The sequence below is a fragment of the Bombina bombina genome, chromosome 4 (genome assembly GCF_027579735.1).
Source record: "Bombina bombina isolate aBomBom1 chromosome 4, aBomBom1.pri, whole genome shotgun sequence".
Classification (NCBI taxonomy): domain Eukaryota; kingdom Metazoa; phylum Chordata; class Amphibia; order Anura; family Bombinatoridae; genus Bombina; species Bombina bombina.
Window position 1 is genome coordinate 871,407,351 of NC_069502.1, and position 17,768 is coordinate 871,425,118.

General features: G+C 36.9%; 1 long non-coding RNA gene across 1 annotated transcript; it reads right to left on the reverse strand.

Moving 5' to 3' along the window:
* Nucleotides 1-3,524: 3,524 nt before the first annotated feature.
* Nucleotides 3,525-4,507, reverse strand: LOC128655671 (uncharacterized). The gene is made up of 3 exons (XR_008401874.1): nt 4,452-4,507; nt 3,902-3,958; nt 3,525-3,755 (listed from the first exon to the last, which is right to left on the reverse strand). It is a non-coding gene; the product is annotated as an uncharacterized LOC128655671 (long non-coding RNA).
* Between the last annotated feature and the right edge of the window lie 13,261 nt (nt 4,508-17,768).

The following is a 17,768-nucleotide window of genomic DNA, read 5'->3' on the forward strand; positions in this document are numbered from 1 at the left end:
CTTGTCTCCATTTTTTTTTTAAGAATTAAGGTTATTAAAAATCACTCATGATAAACAGTTAAATACATAACAGTTGTTGTTCTTCAATTATCAAAGGTTTAAAATAAATAAAGTTTATGCTCAAAGTTATTACAGACAATATATTATAGGTAATACATTGTCTTTGTGACATCACACTAGTGTCTACAGCTGCTCTCACTCTTTTACATTATGTGATTAGTGTAATGTAATCCCTCCATAGCTGATGCTAATTCATTGTATTGTGTCATTGAATTGTAGCTGTAACAAGCGACAGTATATTCAACAGTGCTTTATGTTATCAGATTGGATTTTTGAGTTAAAAAAGACTTGCTAATTTTATTTGTTTTATTCTAACCTCTATTTTTAACAGCTACTAGGTTTTCCCATATTCAAATAAATACCTTAAGGGCTTACTCTTAACACTTATTTTCTTAACCTTTATAATATATTTTTGCATTCAAGATTTGTTAAAAGAATAGTGGCATATAGAAAATAATGGCAAAATAAATTATTTTATTACAAAATTAGAATCTTTAAACATTATATATTAACAATTGTAAACCAAAGTAACTTGTAATACATATAAACACATCTGAAAAAAAAGGAAATGTTTAGAAACCAAATAACAATTGTAAACCAAAATAAATTCTAATACATATAAACACATATGAAACAAAGAAAATGTTTAGAAACAAAATAACAATTGTAAACCAAACAACATTTTAATACATATAAACACATCTTAAACAAATAAAATGTTTAGAAACAAAATAACTATTGTAAACCAAAGTAAATTTTAATACATATCAACACATCTGAAACAAAGAAAATGTATAGAAAACAAATATCATTTGTAATAACTATAAACATCGATATTTACAAACCTTCATAAAATACATTAATCTACAGATACATTATATTTTTCTCTATTTTTCGGGGATACATATCTATATCAATGCGCTAATGATTGACATAACGATTAATCACGTCATCGTCTAACATGTCGCGTCCTGAACCTTTTGGTGCTGGAGAATTGGTGATATTAGTTTATGCCATGGATAAATATTTCCCTAAACGGATTGGTGGTGTGAGGGGAGTGAAACAGGAATGCAGAGACAAAATTATATACGAGATGCTGAGAAGAATGCATCGTATTTCAAAAATTAAAAGAACAAGACGACAGTGTCTTAGAAAATATAGTGATTTGAAGAGAAGAGAACCGAAGTACTATAAATCGATTCGAAGATTGATAAGGACATGTAAGTTTCAAAATTATATATGAAATAATTTTTAATAATATAAAAAAAGGGTTTATTTTTGAACTGCGTCATCATTGACAAATCCAGGACAATATTATTTTCTGAGTGTTACTTTGACTATATTAGTATATACAATTGCAAAAAGTTACAAAAGTAAGCATGCAGAACTGAGTTAGTAGATTAAAATTTAACTATATTACTATATACACTTAAAAGGTTAGAAAACTTAGCATACAAAAATGAGTTAGTAGAGTAAAATATAACTATATTAGTATATACCATTGAAACATGCAGAACTGAGTTAGTCGAATAAAATATAAATATATTACTATATAACATTGAAACATGTTAGAAAACTAAGCATGCAGAACTGAATGTTTTGAAAACAAAAAATTACTTGGAATAATTAGATTAAAAATTTTTATTCCAAATTTTTTTTATATATATGTTTATAGATATGAGAAGTAGGAGAATGAAGTGTGCACACCCACCATGCTACCTAAGGTCAATGTTGGTGCAAACACCCAGAAGTGAAGCTCTTTCTCCACCTTTGCCAATAACACTATTGGATATTGAATTATCTCCAAATCCATATGAAATTTGTCATAAAAAGACACAGACAGGTAATGACTTATTATTTAAATTTTAAATCATATATTTTATGTTTTGGCTTAAAAAGTTTTAGCATGCAATATTAATCAAGTTGCTAATTTACTTCTATTATCATTTTTTTCCTCATTAACTTTCTATCTTTATTTGAAAAAGAAGGCATCTAAGCGAAGGAGCCAGCCAATTTTTGGTTGAGCACCATGGACAGCACTCTTTGATTGGTTCTGTCCAATTAGCAAGTACAACACAGTTGGTGCACCAAAAATGGGCTGGCATCTAAACTTAGATTCTTGCTTTTCAAATAAAGATGCAAAAAGAATGAAGTAAAATAGAAAGTTTATTTAAATTTCATGCACTATCGGAATCATGAAACTTAGAAATTGGGTTCTATGTCCCTTTTAATGATTATTAATATTGTTTTAAATAATATATCCTATGTTTTTGATTTAATAGTTTTCTATCTTTATCTTTGTAATTACGTTCATAGATATTACCATGGAAGACATGGAAACTAGTATGGAAATGGAAGAATTTCAAAATCCTGATAGTGTGACAATATTTGAAGCATTGACTTCAGATGATACTCAACCAAGGATAGAAGTTTTACCAACAATGATGTTAGATAAAGGTATGTTTCATACTCAGTAATCTTAAATCTAAGAAAATCCAAGTTTTAACTAATACATATTGTATATTTCAAATAGGAGTTGGCTCAGATGAAAGCTTTAAAGGAGTGGACATAAGTGTAGAAGCTAATATAGTAGATATCGTAGATAACAGCACATCAGGAGGTAATATTTGTGATGAAAAACCCTATCATACATTGAATATGTATATGAAAATTGAATTAAAATTTGCTTTGCATTTATTTTTCTACAGATTTATCTTCAACATCAACTATTGAAACTGCAGACAAAAGTACTCAGAGTTGTCTTGAAGATCATGTGAAACAAAAAATTTCTAAAATTAGGGCAACTTTGGGAATGTTAATGGAGCAAGTAGATTTTTTATACCGTAAATATGTTATTTGATTTCATTTTTTGTTTTGTCATGATGATTGTCAGAAGAATGACAATTAATAACTGAGAAAAACTTTTGTGTTGAAGAATCAAAAGTGAGTTTGAATTTATGTAAATAAACTTTTTTTTTGGCCATAAAAAAAATTGTCTTTATTAAATAATAACATTTTAAACTTAAAATACACAAAAAATAACTTATTAAACAATATATAGATAAAAAAAATTAACGGTGACTAATATAGTGTTATAAATAATACAATAAATGTTCACTCCAGACGTGGCCTCTTTGGGTCTGTTGTACCCTCCCTTTCACTGACAATAGCCAACAGAGATTGTAATGTCCTTTCACTGATGGTTAAAGCTCTGTTAATTTGCTGGTTTTTCTCTTCATCCATCCGCCTCTGCCACTGGAACATCTCTCTTTGCAGCTGTAATTTCTGCATTTCTATCTCATTCCTTTGCATTTCTATTTCCACATTTTTTTCTGAAAGAGCAGCCCAGCGGTCAATATTTGTGTTAATAATATTTTGCATTTCTCTGTGGTCCTCTCTGTATTGCCTTGCAAGTGTCAACATTTCCCTCAATGCAACATCGCCCAATAGTCCTTCTGCCGGTGTATTGTCAATATTTACACCACCTGTTTGCAGTGCAATTGGTGGTGCCTGTGTTTCAACAGGTTCCTCAATGTTTTCTGGTGTGTGAATTTCATCCGGTTGCGCATCTCCCAAATCTTCAAGAATATCTGGAGTCTCACTTCCATCATGCCCTCCTGGTGGTTCATCTTGAATGGGATTTTCCACTATCGGCATGAGATTGATAGTGATCTCCCTTGATGAGTTTTCTTCTTCTAGATCAAGACATAACAAATTGTTAGTAAATAAAAATAAAATTTTATAAAAACACTTGCAGAAATAGAATAGAAGGAGAGAGCAGATACAACCGTCATACAACAATTTAAGTTATATTATATATATATACATATGTGATACATACCATCAAATAATGGAGATGAATGTCCAGTCAATCCCTGGAAAAGACGTCCCAAATCACCTATAAAAAAATACATAACATAAAAATAAATAAATAAATAAAATTAAAATGTTTTTTTTGTCAATGTAACTATATATTCAAAATTATTAATGGAAATGTATTTTGCAATTAACTGGACACTGAAGCAAAAATAATCTTTTTGAGAATAAGATATATTGCATGGAATTTCTATCAACTTTCTTATGTAATACTATGATCAATTCTCAAAAAGAAAATAATGATACATTTTAAAACCATTAGAAAGTTGATTAAAATAGCATGCATGCTCTACACGAATCCTCATTTAAAAAAATTTGTACAGTGTCCCTTTCATGAAAATCCATGATCATTGCTATTTGTCCTTCAAATTACATTACATCTGTAAAAGATCTCGAAATAGAATATGTCAATAATGACATTTGACATTTAAAAAAAAAATAAAAAAAAAAAAAAATTGAGAGATAAAAGAGATAAAACACACAACATTGAAATTATTCATTTGTAAAGTACTTACCAGTTGATCTACCAACACCAGTTTGTGGAGTGCTGGTCCTTAGATCAGGAAGTGTGTCCGCCGAGGAAGCTGTGTGTGTAACATTAGATGTTGAGCGTATTAATTGTCCATGTGTAAAACTGGCCGAAGGTCTGGAAACAGCTGCACTGTGTGGTCTTGACACCGCAGAAGATGAAGTAGAACAAGTGGGCACTTCGTTACTCCTCACAGGCTCGGCTTGTGTTGTTGGCGTCGCTTTAAAAAAAAAATTTAAAAAAAATTAGGTTTATTTTTATTTCTAGTTGAAACTGAAAGCTAAAAGTGTTAATAATAATAATTACAGCAGTGAATGCAGGCTCAATCATTAAAGGGACATGCCAACCACCTTTTTTTATGATTTGGAAAGAGAATCCAGTTATAAACATCTTTATAATTTACTTATATTATCTAATTTGTTTTATTCTCTTGATATTCTTTGTTGAAAAGCATTTGATTGCTGCACAAAGAAGCCTCGTGTGATTGGCTCAACATGTGTATTTATTTTTCTTCAACTAAGAATATCTAGAAAATGAAGCCAAAGAAATAATGGAAGTAATTTGTAATGTTGTTTAAATTTCAATTCTCTATCCGAATCATTAATAAAAGATTTTGGGTTTAGTGGCCCTTTAAACAAATATAATTCCCTTTACAAATTGCAGAAAAAAAAGCTTTTTCAAAAATATTTAATTGTATTATGTTTTTGCCTTCATTGGATTTTTATACTTTGAGGAAAAGCAAATCTATACATGCACAGTAAATGATCATTGGTTGATGCACATAGATGGTTCATGTGACTGCGTCAACTATGTGCATAGCTATATCTGAAAAAAGTATATGTTTATAAAGCGGAGAACAATTTGGAAAGACGTTAACAATAATATTCTATAGTCAAATAACGCAACATGGAAGTCAATAGATCAGAAATTTAAGAAGGCATGTGATCTGGGGTTAGTCTCATGATTAATGTCGGACATACAATATTATTTTAATAGTTTCAAATTACATTATTTCTATTGTCATTATCTCTTTAAGGTTTCTATGCAATACTGGTTTGAAAATAAACACATGGGTGTTATCTTTAGGGATCACTATATTAATAATCAACAAATCTTTAGTTACGTTAGACCATTAAAAAAAAAAGGCAGTATAACAACACTATTATTGTACAATCCCTTATACATATATGCGACATAAATGATTACTGTATTTGGGGCCTAAATGGCTTGTACAATCCCTTATACATATATGCGAGATAAATGATTACAGTATTTGGGGCCTAAATGGCCTATATAGATTAGGATACTGAAGCGTAAGAAGTCAGATAATGTTATTTTAAAGAAATATATATTGGAGACAATGACCTATCATAACTTTAAAAAAAACATTTACGTCAACTATGTTGTACATTTACCTCTTAAATCACTGTCACAATCATCCGTTATGCCAGTGATGATCTCTGGTCCCAGACGCTGAACAAGCTTCTGCTCATAATCATTGAGGTCTGCCACATATGCTGGTCCACCTCCGGTAGCACGTGCCGAATTTTTTTCTCTGGCCAATTTAGCTTTGGCGAAGCGTTTAATGTCGTTGTAACGCTTCTTCAGCTGATCGACATCCTTTTTTCCTGGACCCTGGGCACTAACAGCGTCGCTGATCCTTTGCCAGATCTGCTTCCTCCTAGAAAAATTTGTCTGTTTCACACGACATCCAAACAAATAATCATAAGAGTCAATAATCATGTCAATCAAAACGACGTTTTGCTGATGAGAAAAGTGAGGATTCTTGGATTTTGAAGCGGTTTCAGATCCAGATGAAGCCATATCGAAATTGTAAATAAAGATCACAAAAACGAGCGCTCTGTAATTACTCTCCAAAAATTTTGGAACAATAATAAAGTTGTTTAGAAAAGTTGTACATTTATAGGAGCAAAATTCTATTCCCGCGACTACTATGACGTTCATGACACCTTACATGTCACGTGTTAACAATTGGCCAGACAATTCAACTGAAAGTTAAGTACATCAGCTTAGTCGCGGCGAGCGAGGCGTCAAATTTATCAATATTCCGCCACTGCTCGCGGCGGGCTAGACGTGTCTATTTATTGTGGGATTATTAGTACATAGCTACAGCGGACACCATTTCGCCCGCGGCGAGTAACGGCGAGTTTAGCCGCGTCTAAAATGACGGATGAATTGACGGCTTAGTACATGGAGCCCTAAGACTAGTAATTATATATACTGTATGTATATATATATATATATATATATATGATCAACCTCTCCACTGCCATGAGAGGCTGCAGCACATTGAGAAGGCATCTGTTTTTTTTTATACAGTAAACAAGATGTTAATTACCCAGGATTCAATTAAGGCAGATATCATAATATTCAACAATTGTAGTTTATATGTAAAAAGGCTTTAAAGGTGGATTTATATTTCTGTACAGGGGAGGACAAGTTACAAGGCTTTGTGTTGTTTGGTCAAGGAATATCTGTCTGCCAAGAATAAATGTAACTCAACAAGAAATGGAGTAATAATATTAAAGTTGGAAAGAGGAAAATAAGGTTGAGGGTAAATATGAGATAGAATGAGTAGTAGATGATGCGTGGAATAACCTACTGTTATTTTTACCTCATGCCCAGGTTTGCTAAACGTTCATTTTATAATGTCAAGTTTACCATAGTGAGCAACAAAGGCACTGTTCCTTTCCATTTCAGCTTTGCAATAGTCTGTATTAAAAGAACTTAAAATGAGGGGTCTTGGTGCAGTTAGATAATTAATCTCTGAATTAAAAATATATTTTAGAAATTTAATTAACACAAGTATAAGAAATATATATATTAAAAAGAGCATCAATAAGCAAATCATTTGTAGAGGAGATTAGTACCAATCTGTTGCAAATGGTGAAAGCAAGAGGATAACCATGTGATCACAGTTAAAAGCTTCAATATAAAGGCATGCAACATGTTTAACACTTCGTTACAGACCCCTCTGGAGTAGGAATACACTTATGCTCAGGAGCTAGACACAATTAGCCTCAAATTACTGATTTGTGTTCAGCCCAGAAGGAGAAATGTAGTGCTCCTCTAGAGCAGACTTTAAATATGTGTTTAAACCATTTGTAGGGTTAAATATTCCACCAGGCACTATCCAACCCACACATAGACAACTACACACAGTCTTATACTCATTCACACACATTCAGGTATTTGCCATCTCTTATGCACATACTCCTATGCACCCCTAAAAGATGTTTGTCCTTCCTTGTGCAGACTACCTTGGCTCACTGCCCCCCTTTATGCACACATCCCACACTTATACACAAACCCTAGCCTAGGCATTCACATACTCTTACATCCCCAAGCTTTCAAGTAATCTTATGCACACCTACTACTACTATGACCTGGTCCTCCCCTACTCTCAAAGACACCCCAGCAACTTTAACCTTACTGCAGTGATACAGTATTCCCACTCTTATACACCCCTTTGCTCTTAAGGGTCACTTAAGTCAAAATTAAACTTTCATGATTCAGATAGACCAGCAGTTTAAAAAAAAAAATATATACTTCCATCAAAAAACGTACACTATCTTTCTATATCCACACTTTCTGAGCTACCAGCTTCTACTGAGCATGTGCAAGATTCATAGGATATAAGTAAATGCATTTTCTTTCATGTAATTAGCAAGAGTCCATGAGCTAGTGACGTATGGGATATACATTCCTACCAGGAGGGGCAAAGTTTCCCAAACCTCAAAATGCCTATAAATACACCCCTCACCACACCCACAAATCAGTTTTACAAACTTTGCCTCCTATGGAGGTGGTGAAGTAAGTTTGTGCTAGATTCTACGTTGATATGCGCTCCGCAGCAGGTTGGAGCCCGGTTTTCCTCTCAGCGTGCAGTGAATGTCAGAGGGATGCGAGGAGAGTATTGCCTATTTGAATTCAATGATCTCCTTCTACGGGGTCTATTTAATAGGTTCTCTGTTATCGGTCATAGAGATTCATCTCTTACCTCCCTTTTCAGATCGACGATATACTCTTATATATACCATTACCTCTACTGATTCTCGTTTCAGTACTGGTTTGGCTTTCTACTACAGGTAGATGAGTGTCCTGGGGTAAGTAAGTCTTATTTTCTGTGACACTCTAAGCTATGGTTGGGCACTTTTATATAAAGTTCTAAATATATGTATTCAAACATTTATTTGCCTTGACTCAGGATGTTCAACGTTCCTTATTTCAGACAGTCAGTTTCATATTTGGGATAATGCATATAATTTAATCAATTTTCTCCAACATTGGTGTGTCCGGTCCACGGCGTCATCCTTACTTGTGGGATATTCTCTTCCCCAACAGGAAATGGCAAAGAGTCCCAGCAAAGCTGGTCACATGATCCCTCCTAGGCTCCGCCCACCCCAGTCATTCTCTTTGCCGTTGCACAGGCAACATCTCCACGGAGATGGTTAAGAGTTTTTTGGATCCTTGGGCGCTAGAAATAGTTTCTCAAGGTTATCTCCTGGAATTCAAGGAACTACCCCCAAGGGGAAGGTTCCACAAGTCTCACTTATCCTCAAATCAAATAAAGAGACAGGCATTCTTACATTGTGTAGAAGACCTGTTAAAGATGGGAGTGATACACCCAGTTCCAATAAAGGAACAAGGAATGGGATTTTATTCCAATCTGTTCGTAGTTCCCAAAAAAGAGGGAACGTTCAGACCAATTTTGGATTTGAAGATCCTAAACAAATTTCTCAGGGTACCATCGTTCAAAATGGAAACTATTCGAACGATTCTAACCACCATCCAGGAAAGTCAATTTATGACTACCGTGGATCTAAAGGATGCGTACCTACATATCCCTATCCACAAGGAACATCATCAGTTCCTAAGGTTCGCTTTTCTGGACAAACATTACCAGTTTGTGGCTCTTCCATTCGGATTAGCCACTGCTCCAAGGATTTTCACAAAGGTGCTAGGGTCCCTTCTAGCGGTTCTAAGACCAAGGGGCATTGCAGTAGTACCTTACTTGGACGACATTCTAATACAAGCGTCGTCCCTGTCAAAGGCAAAGGCTCATACGGACATCGTTCTAGCCTTTCTCACATCTCACGGATGGAAGGTGAACAAAGAAAAGAGTTCTCTGTCCCCGTCAACAAGAGTTCCCTTCTTGGGAACAATAATAGATTCCTTAGAAATGAGGATTTTTCTGACAGAGGTCAGAAAATCAAAACTTCTAAGCTCTTGTCAAGTGCTTCATTCTGTTCCTCGTCCTTCCATAGCGCAGTGCATGGAAGTAATAGGATTGATGGTTGCAACAATGGACATAGTTCCTTTTGCACGAATTCATCTAAGACCATTACAACTGTGCATGCTCAAACAGTGGAATGGGGATTATACAGACTTGTCTCCAATGATTCAAGTAGATCAAAAGACCAGAGATTCACTCCGTTGGTGGCTGACCCTGGACCATCTGTCCCAGGGAATGAGCTTCCGCAGGCCAGAGTGGGTCATTGTCACGACCGACGCCAGTCTAGTGGGCTGGGGTGCGGTCTGGGAATCCCTGAAAGCTCAGGGTCTATGGTCTCGGGAAGAGTCTCTTCTCCCGATAAACATTCTGGAACTGAGAGCGATATTCAATGCTCTCAGAGCTTGGCCTCAACTAGCAAAGGCCAAATTCATAAGGTTCCAATCAGACAACATGACGACTGTTGCTTATATCAATCATCAAGGGGGAACAAAGAGTTCCCTGGCGATGAAAGAAGTGACCAAAATAATTCAATGGGCGGAGGATCACTCCTGCCACTTGTCTGCGATCCACATCCCAGGAGTGGAAAATTGGGAAGCGGATTTTCTGAGTCGTCAGACATTTCATCCGGGGGAGTGGGAACTCCATCCGGAAATCTTTGCCCAAATAACTCAATTATGGGGCATTCCAGACATGGATCTGATGGCGTCTCGTCAGAACTTCAAGGTTCCTTGCTACGGGTCCAGATCCAGGGATCCCAAGGCGACTCTAGTAGATGCACTAGTAGCTCCTTGGACTTTCAACCTAGCTTACGTATTCCCACCGTTTCCTCTCATTCCCAGGCTGGTAGCCAGGATCAATCAGGAGAGGGCCTCGGTGATCTTGATAGCTCCTGCGTGGCCACGCAGGACTTGGTATGCAGACCTGGTGAATATGTCATCGGCTCCACCATGGAAGCTACCTTTGAGACAGGACCTTCTTGTTCAAGGTCCATTCGAACACCCAAATCTGGTCTCCCTCCAACTGACGGCTTGGAGATTGAACGCTTGATTCTATCAAAGCGTGGGTTTTCAGATTCGGTGATAGATACTCTGGTTCAGGCCAGAAAACCTGTAACTAGAAAAATTTAGCATAAAATATGGAAAAAATATCTGTTGGTGTGAATCCAAAGGATTCCCATGGAATAAGATAAAAATTCCTAAGATTCTCTCCTTTCTTCAAGAAGGTTTGGAGAAAGGATTATCTGCAAGTTCTCTAAAGGGACAGATCTCTGCGTTATCTGTCTTACTACACAAAAGATTGGCAGCTGTGCCAGATGTTCAAGCATTTGTTCAGGCTCTGGTTAGGATCAAGCCTGTTTACAGACCTTTGCCTCCTCCCCGGAGTCTAAATCTAGTTCTTTCAGTTCTTCAAGGGGTTCCGTTTGAACCCTTACATTCCATAGATATTAAGTTACTATCTTGGAAAGTTTTGTTTTTGGTTGCAATTTCTTCTGCTAGAAGAGTTTCAGAGTTATCTGCTCTGCAGTGTTCTCCTCCTTATCTGGTGTTCCATGCAGATAAGGTGTTTTTGCGTACTAAGCCTGGTTTTCTTCCTAAAGTTGTTTCTAACAAAAATATTAACCAGGAGATAGTTGTACCTTCTTTGTGTCCGAATCCAGTTTCAAAGAAGGAACGTTTGTTACACAATTTGGACGTTGTCCGTGCTCTAAAGTTCTATTTAGAGGCTACTAAAGATTTCAGACAAACATCTTCCTTGTTTGTTGTTTATTCTGGTAAAAGGAGAGGTCAAAAAGCGACTTCTACCTCTCTTTCCTTTTGGCTTAAAAGCATTATCCGATTGGCTTATGAGACTGCCGGACGGCAGCCTCCTGAAAGAATCACAGCTCACTCCACTAGGGCTGTGGCTTCCACATGGGCCTTCAAGAACGAGGCTTCTGTTGATCAGATATGTAAGGCAGCGACTTGGTCTTCACTGCACACTTTTGCCAAATTTTACAAATTTGATACTTTTGCTTCTTCGGAGGCTATTTTTGAGAGAAAAGTTTTGCAAGCTGTGGTGCCTTCCGTTTAGGTGACCTGATTTGCTCCCTCCCTTCATCCGTGTCCTAAAGCTTTGGTATTGGTTCCCACAAGTAAGGATGACGCCGTGGACCGGACACACCAATGTTGGAGAAAACAGAATTTATGCTTACCTGATAAATTACTTTCTCCAACGGTGTGTCCGGTCCACGGCCCGCCCTGGTTTTTTTAATCAGGTCTGATGAATTATTTTCTCTAACTACAGTCACCACGGTATCATATGGTTTCTCCTATATATATTTCCTCCTGTCCGTCGGTCGAATGACTGGGGTGGGCGGAGCCTAGGAGGGATCATGTGACCAGCTTTGCTGGGACTCTTTGCCATTTCCTGTTGGGGAAGAGAATATCCCACAAGTAAGGATGACGCCGTGGACCGGACACACCGTTGGAGAAAGTAATTTATCAGGTAAGCATAAATTCTGTTTTTTTCTTACCTTAAAATGTGACTTTTTTTCCTGTGGGCTGTTAGGCTCGCGGGGGCTGAAAATGCTTCATTTTATTGCGTCATTCTTGGCGCGGACTTTTGTGGCGCAAAAATATTTTTCTATTTCCGGCGTCATACGTGTCGCCGGAAGTTGCGTCATTTTTTGACGTTTTTGCGCCAAAAGTGTCGGCATTCCGGATGTGGCGTCATTTTTGGCGCCAAAAGCATTTAGGCGCCAAATAATGTGGGCGTCTTTTTTGGCGCTAAAAAATATGGGCGTCATTATTGTCTCCACATTATTTAAGTCTCATTATTTATTGCTTCTGGTTGCTAGAAGCTTGTTCACTGGCATTTTTTTCCCATTCCTGAAACTGTCATTTAAGGAATTTGATCAATTTTGCTTTATATGTTGTTTTTTTCTATTACATATTGCAAGATGTCCCAGATTGACCCTGAGTCAGAAGAAACTACTGGAAAATCACTGCCTGGTGCTGGATCTACCAAAGTTAAGTGTATCTGCTGTAAACTTATGGTATCTGTTCCTCCAGCTGATGTTTGTAATGAATGTCATGACAAGCTTGTTAATGCAGATAATATTTCCTTTAGTAATACTACATTACCTGTTGCTGTCCAATCAACATCTAATACTAGTGTTCCTGTTAACATAAGAGATTTTGTGTCTAAATTCATTAAGAAGGCTATGTCTGTTATTCCTCCTTCTAGTAAACGTAAAAGGTCTTTTTAAACTTCTCATTTTTCAGATGAATTTTTAAATGAACATCATCATTCTGATTCTGATAGTGGTTCCTCTGGTTCAGAGGATTCTGTTTCAGAGGTTGATGCTGATAAATCTTCATATTTATTCAAAATGGAATTTATTCGTTCTTTACTTAAAGAGGTTTTAATTGCATTAGAAATAGAGGATTCTGGTCCTCTTGATACTAAATCTAAACGTTTAAATAAGGTTTTTAAATCTCCTGTAGTTATTAAACGTTTTAAGCAATTATATCCTGTGCCAGCTGACAGATTAGAGTTTTGGGACAAAATCCCTAAAGTTGATTGGGCTATCTCTACTCTTGCTAGACGTACTACTATTCCTACGGCAGATAGTACTTCCTTTAAGGATCCTTTGGATAGGAAAATTGAATCCTTTCTAAGAAAAGCTTACTTATGTTCAGGTAATCTTCTTAGACCTGCTATATCTTTAGCGGATGTTGCTGCAGCTTCAACTTGTTGGTTGGAAGCTTTAGCGCAACAAGTATCAGATCATAACATGCTAATAACTTTATTTGTGATGCCATCTTTGATATCATTAGAGTTGATGTCAGGTATATGTCTCTAGCTATTTTAGCTAGAAGAGCTTTATGGCTTAAAACTTGGAATGCTGATATTTCTTCTAAGTCAACTTTGCTTTCCCTTTCCTTCCAGGGTAATAAATTATTTGGTTCTCAGTTGGATTCTATTATCTCAACTGTTACTGGAGGGAAAGGAACTTTTTTACCACAGGATAAAAAATCTAAAGGTAAATTTAGGTCTAATAATCGTTTTCGTTCCTTTCGTCACAATAAGGAACAAAAGTCTGATCCTTCATCCTCAGGAGCAGTATCAGTTTGGAAACCATCTCCAGTCTGGAATAAATCCAAGCCTTTTAGAAAACCAAAGCCAGCTCCCAAGTCCACATGAAGTTGCGGCCCTCATTCCAGCTCAGCTGGTAGGGGGCAGATTACGATTTTTCAAAGAAATTTGGATCAATTCAATTCACAATCTTTGGATTCAGAACATTGTTTCAGAAGGGTACAGAATTGGCTTCAAAATAAGGCCTCCTGCAAAGAGATTTTTTCTTTCCCGTGTCCCAGTAAATCCAGCGAAGGCTCAAGCATTTCTGAAATGTGTTTCAGATCTAGAGTTGGCTGGAGTAATTATGCCAGTTCCAGTTCTGGAACAGGGATTGGGGCTTTATTCAAATCTCTTCATTGTACCAAAGAAGGAGAACTCCTTCAGACCAGTTCTGGATCTAAAAATATTGAATCGTTATGTAAGGATACCAACATTCAAAATGGTAACTATAAGGACTATCCTGCCTTTTGTTCAGCAAGGGCATTATATGTCCACAATAGATTTACAGGATGCATATCTGCATATTCCGATTCATCCAGATCACTATCAGTTTCTAAGATTCTCTTTCCTAGACAAGCATTACCAATTTGTGGCTCTGCCGTTTGGCCTAGCAACAACTCCAAGGATTTTTACAAAGGTTCTCGGTGCCCTTCTGTCTGTAATCAGAGAACAGGGTATTGTGGTATTTCCTTATTTGGACGATATCTTGGTACTTGCTCAGTCTTCACATTTAGCAGAATCTCATACGAATCGACTCGTATTGTTTCTTCGAGATCATGGTTGGAGGATCAATTTGCCAAAAAGTTCATTGATTCCTCAGACAAGGGTAACCTTTTTAGGTTTCCAGATAGATTCAGTGTCCATGACTCTGTCTCTGACAGACATGAGACGTCTAAAATTGGTTTCAGCCTGTCGAAACCTTCAGTCTCAATCATTCCCTTCGGTAGCCTTATGCATGGAAATTCTAGGTCTTATGACTGCTGCATCGGACGCGATCCCCTTTGCTCGTTTTCACATGCGACCTCTTCAGCTCTGTATGCTGAACCAATGGTGCAGGGATTACACAAAGATATCTCAATTAATATCTTTAAAACCGATTGTACGACACTCTCTGACGTGGTGGACAGATCACCATTGTTTAGTTCAGGGGGCTTCTTTTGTTCTTCCAACCTGGACTGTGATTTCAACAGATGCAAGTCTGACAGGTTGGGGAGCAGTTTGGGGGTCTCTGACAGCACAAGGAGTTTGGGAATCTCAGGAGGTGAGATTACCAATCAACATTTTGGAACTCTGTGCAGTTTTCAGAGCTCTTCAGTCTTGGCCTCTTCTAAAGAGAGAATCGTTCATTTGTTTTCAGACAGACAATGTCACAACTGTGGCATATATCAATCATCAAGGAGGGACTCACAGTCCTCTGGCTATGAAAGAAGTATCTCGAATTCTGGTTTGGGCGGAATCCAGCTCCTGTCTAATTTCTGCGGTTCATATTCCAGGTATAGACAATTGGGAAGCGGATTATCTCAGCCGCCAAACGTTACATCCAGGCGAATGGTCTCTTCACCCAGAGGTATTTCTTCAGATTGTTCAAATGTGGGGACTTCCAGAAATAGATCTGATGGCTTCTAATCTAAACAAGAAACTTCCCAGGTATCTGTCCAGATCCAGGGATCCTCAAGCGGAAGCAGTGGATGCATTGTCACTTCCTTGGAAGTATCATCCTGCCTATATCTTTCCGCCTCTAGTTCTTCTTTCAAGAGTAATCTCCAAGATTCTGAAGGAATGCTCGTTTGTTCTGCTGGTGGTTCCAGCATGGCCGCACAGGTTTTGGTATGCGGATCTTGTCCGGATGGCCTCTTGCCAACCGTAGACTCTTCCGTTAAGACCAGACCTTCTGTCGCAAGGTCCTTTTTTCCATCAGGATCTCAAATCCTTAAATTTAAAGGTATGGAGATTGAACGCTTGATTCTTGGTCAAAGAGGTTTCTCTGACTCTGATTAATACTATGTTACAGGATAGTAAATCTGTATCTAGGAAGATATATTATAGAGTCTGGAAGACTTACATTTCTTGGTGTCTTTCTCATCATTTTTCCTGGCATTCTTTTAGAATTCCGAGAATTTTACAGTTTCTTCAGGATGGTTTGGATAAAGGTTTGTCTGCAAGTTCCTTGAAAGGACAAATCTCTGCTCTTTCTGTTCTTTTTCACAGAAAGATTGCTAATCTTCCTGATATTCGTTGTTTTGTACAAGCTTTGGTTCGTATAAAACCTGTCATTAAGTCAATTTCTCCTCCTTGGAGTTTGAATTTGGTTCTGGGGGCTCTTCAAGCTCCTCCATTTGAACCCATGCATTCTTTGGACATTAAATTACTTTCTTGGAAAGTTTTGTTTCTTTTGGCCATCTCTTCTGCTAGAAGAGTTTCTGAATTATCTGCTCTTTCTTGTGAGTCTCCTTTTCTGATTTTTCATCAGGATAAGGCGGTGTTGCGAACTTCTTTTCAATTTTTACCTAAGGTTGTGAATTCTAACAACATTAGTAGAGAAATTGTGGTTCCTTCATTATGTCCTAATCCTAAGAATTCTAAGGAGAAATCACTGCATTCTTTGGATGTAGTTAGAGCTTTGAAATATTATGTTGAAGCTACTAAGAATTTCTGAAAGACTTCTAGTCTTTTTGTTATCTTTTCCGGTTCTAGGAAAGGTCAGAAGGCCTCTGCCATTTCTTTGGCATCTTGGTTGAAATCTTTAATTCATCATGCTTATGTCGAGTCGGGTAAAACTCCGCCTCAAAGGATTACAGCTCATTCTACTAGGTCAGTTTCTACTTCCTGGGCTTTTAGGAATGAAGCTTCTGTTAATCAGATTTGCAAAGCTGCAACTTGGTCTTCTTTGCATACTTTTACTAAATTCTACCATTTTGATGTATTTTCTTCTTCTGAAGCAGTTTTTGGTAGAAAAGTACTTCAGGCAGCTGTTTCAGTTTGATTCTTCTGCTTATAATTTCAGTTTTTTTCATTATAAGATTTAAACTTTATTTTGGGTGTGGATTATTTTCAGCGGAATTGGCTGTCTTTATTTTATCCCTCCCTCTCTAGTGACTCTTGCGTGGAAGATCCACATCTTGGGTAGTCATTATCCCATACGTCACTAGCTCATGGACTCTTGCTAATTACATGAAAGAAAACATAATTTATGTAAGAACTTACCTGATAAATTCATTTCTTTCATATTAGCAAGAGTCCATGAGGCCCACCCTTTTTTGTGGTGGTTATGATTTTTTTGTATAAAGCACAATTATTCCAATTCCTTATTTTTTATGCTTTCGCACTTTTTTCTTATCACCCCACTTCTTGGCTATGCGTTAAACTGATTTGTGGGTGTGGTGAGGGGTGTATTTATAGGCATTTTTAGGTTTGGGAAACTTTGCCCCTCCTGGTAGGAATGTATATCCCATACGTCACTAGCTCATGGACTCTTGCTAATATGAAAGAAATGAATTTATCAGGTAAGTTCTTACATAAATTATGTTTTTGGCTGATGGCTGCCACATGAAACGAGGAAGAGAAAATTGAAGTAATTTTTAAAATTTGTCAGAAAATAATTTACTAGTTTTCAGATATTGTTGCATTGTCCTTTTATAACACATTTATTGATTATACAATTCTACTGTATGCAATGGTCCTTTAAGTATTCCCATCATCTGTTAATTTGTTCTCTCCCCCCCCCCCCCCAAAGTGCTCACCTACCAAGTTTTATCATGTTTATTGACAATGGCTGCAATCCGGCTCTTTCTGGTATCAGAGGGGTTAAAGGAACTTTACCTAATCAGAAGACTAGACATTTAGGACAGCTGGCTCTTTGGTGGTGATAGAGCAATACATGGGAACTGGATCATATCACCCTCCTAGTCACTAATGCCCAACTGATTT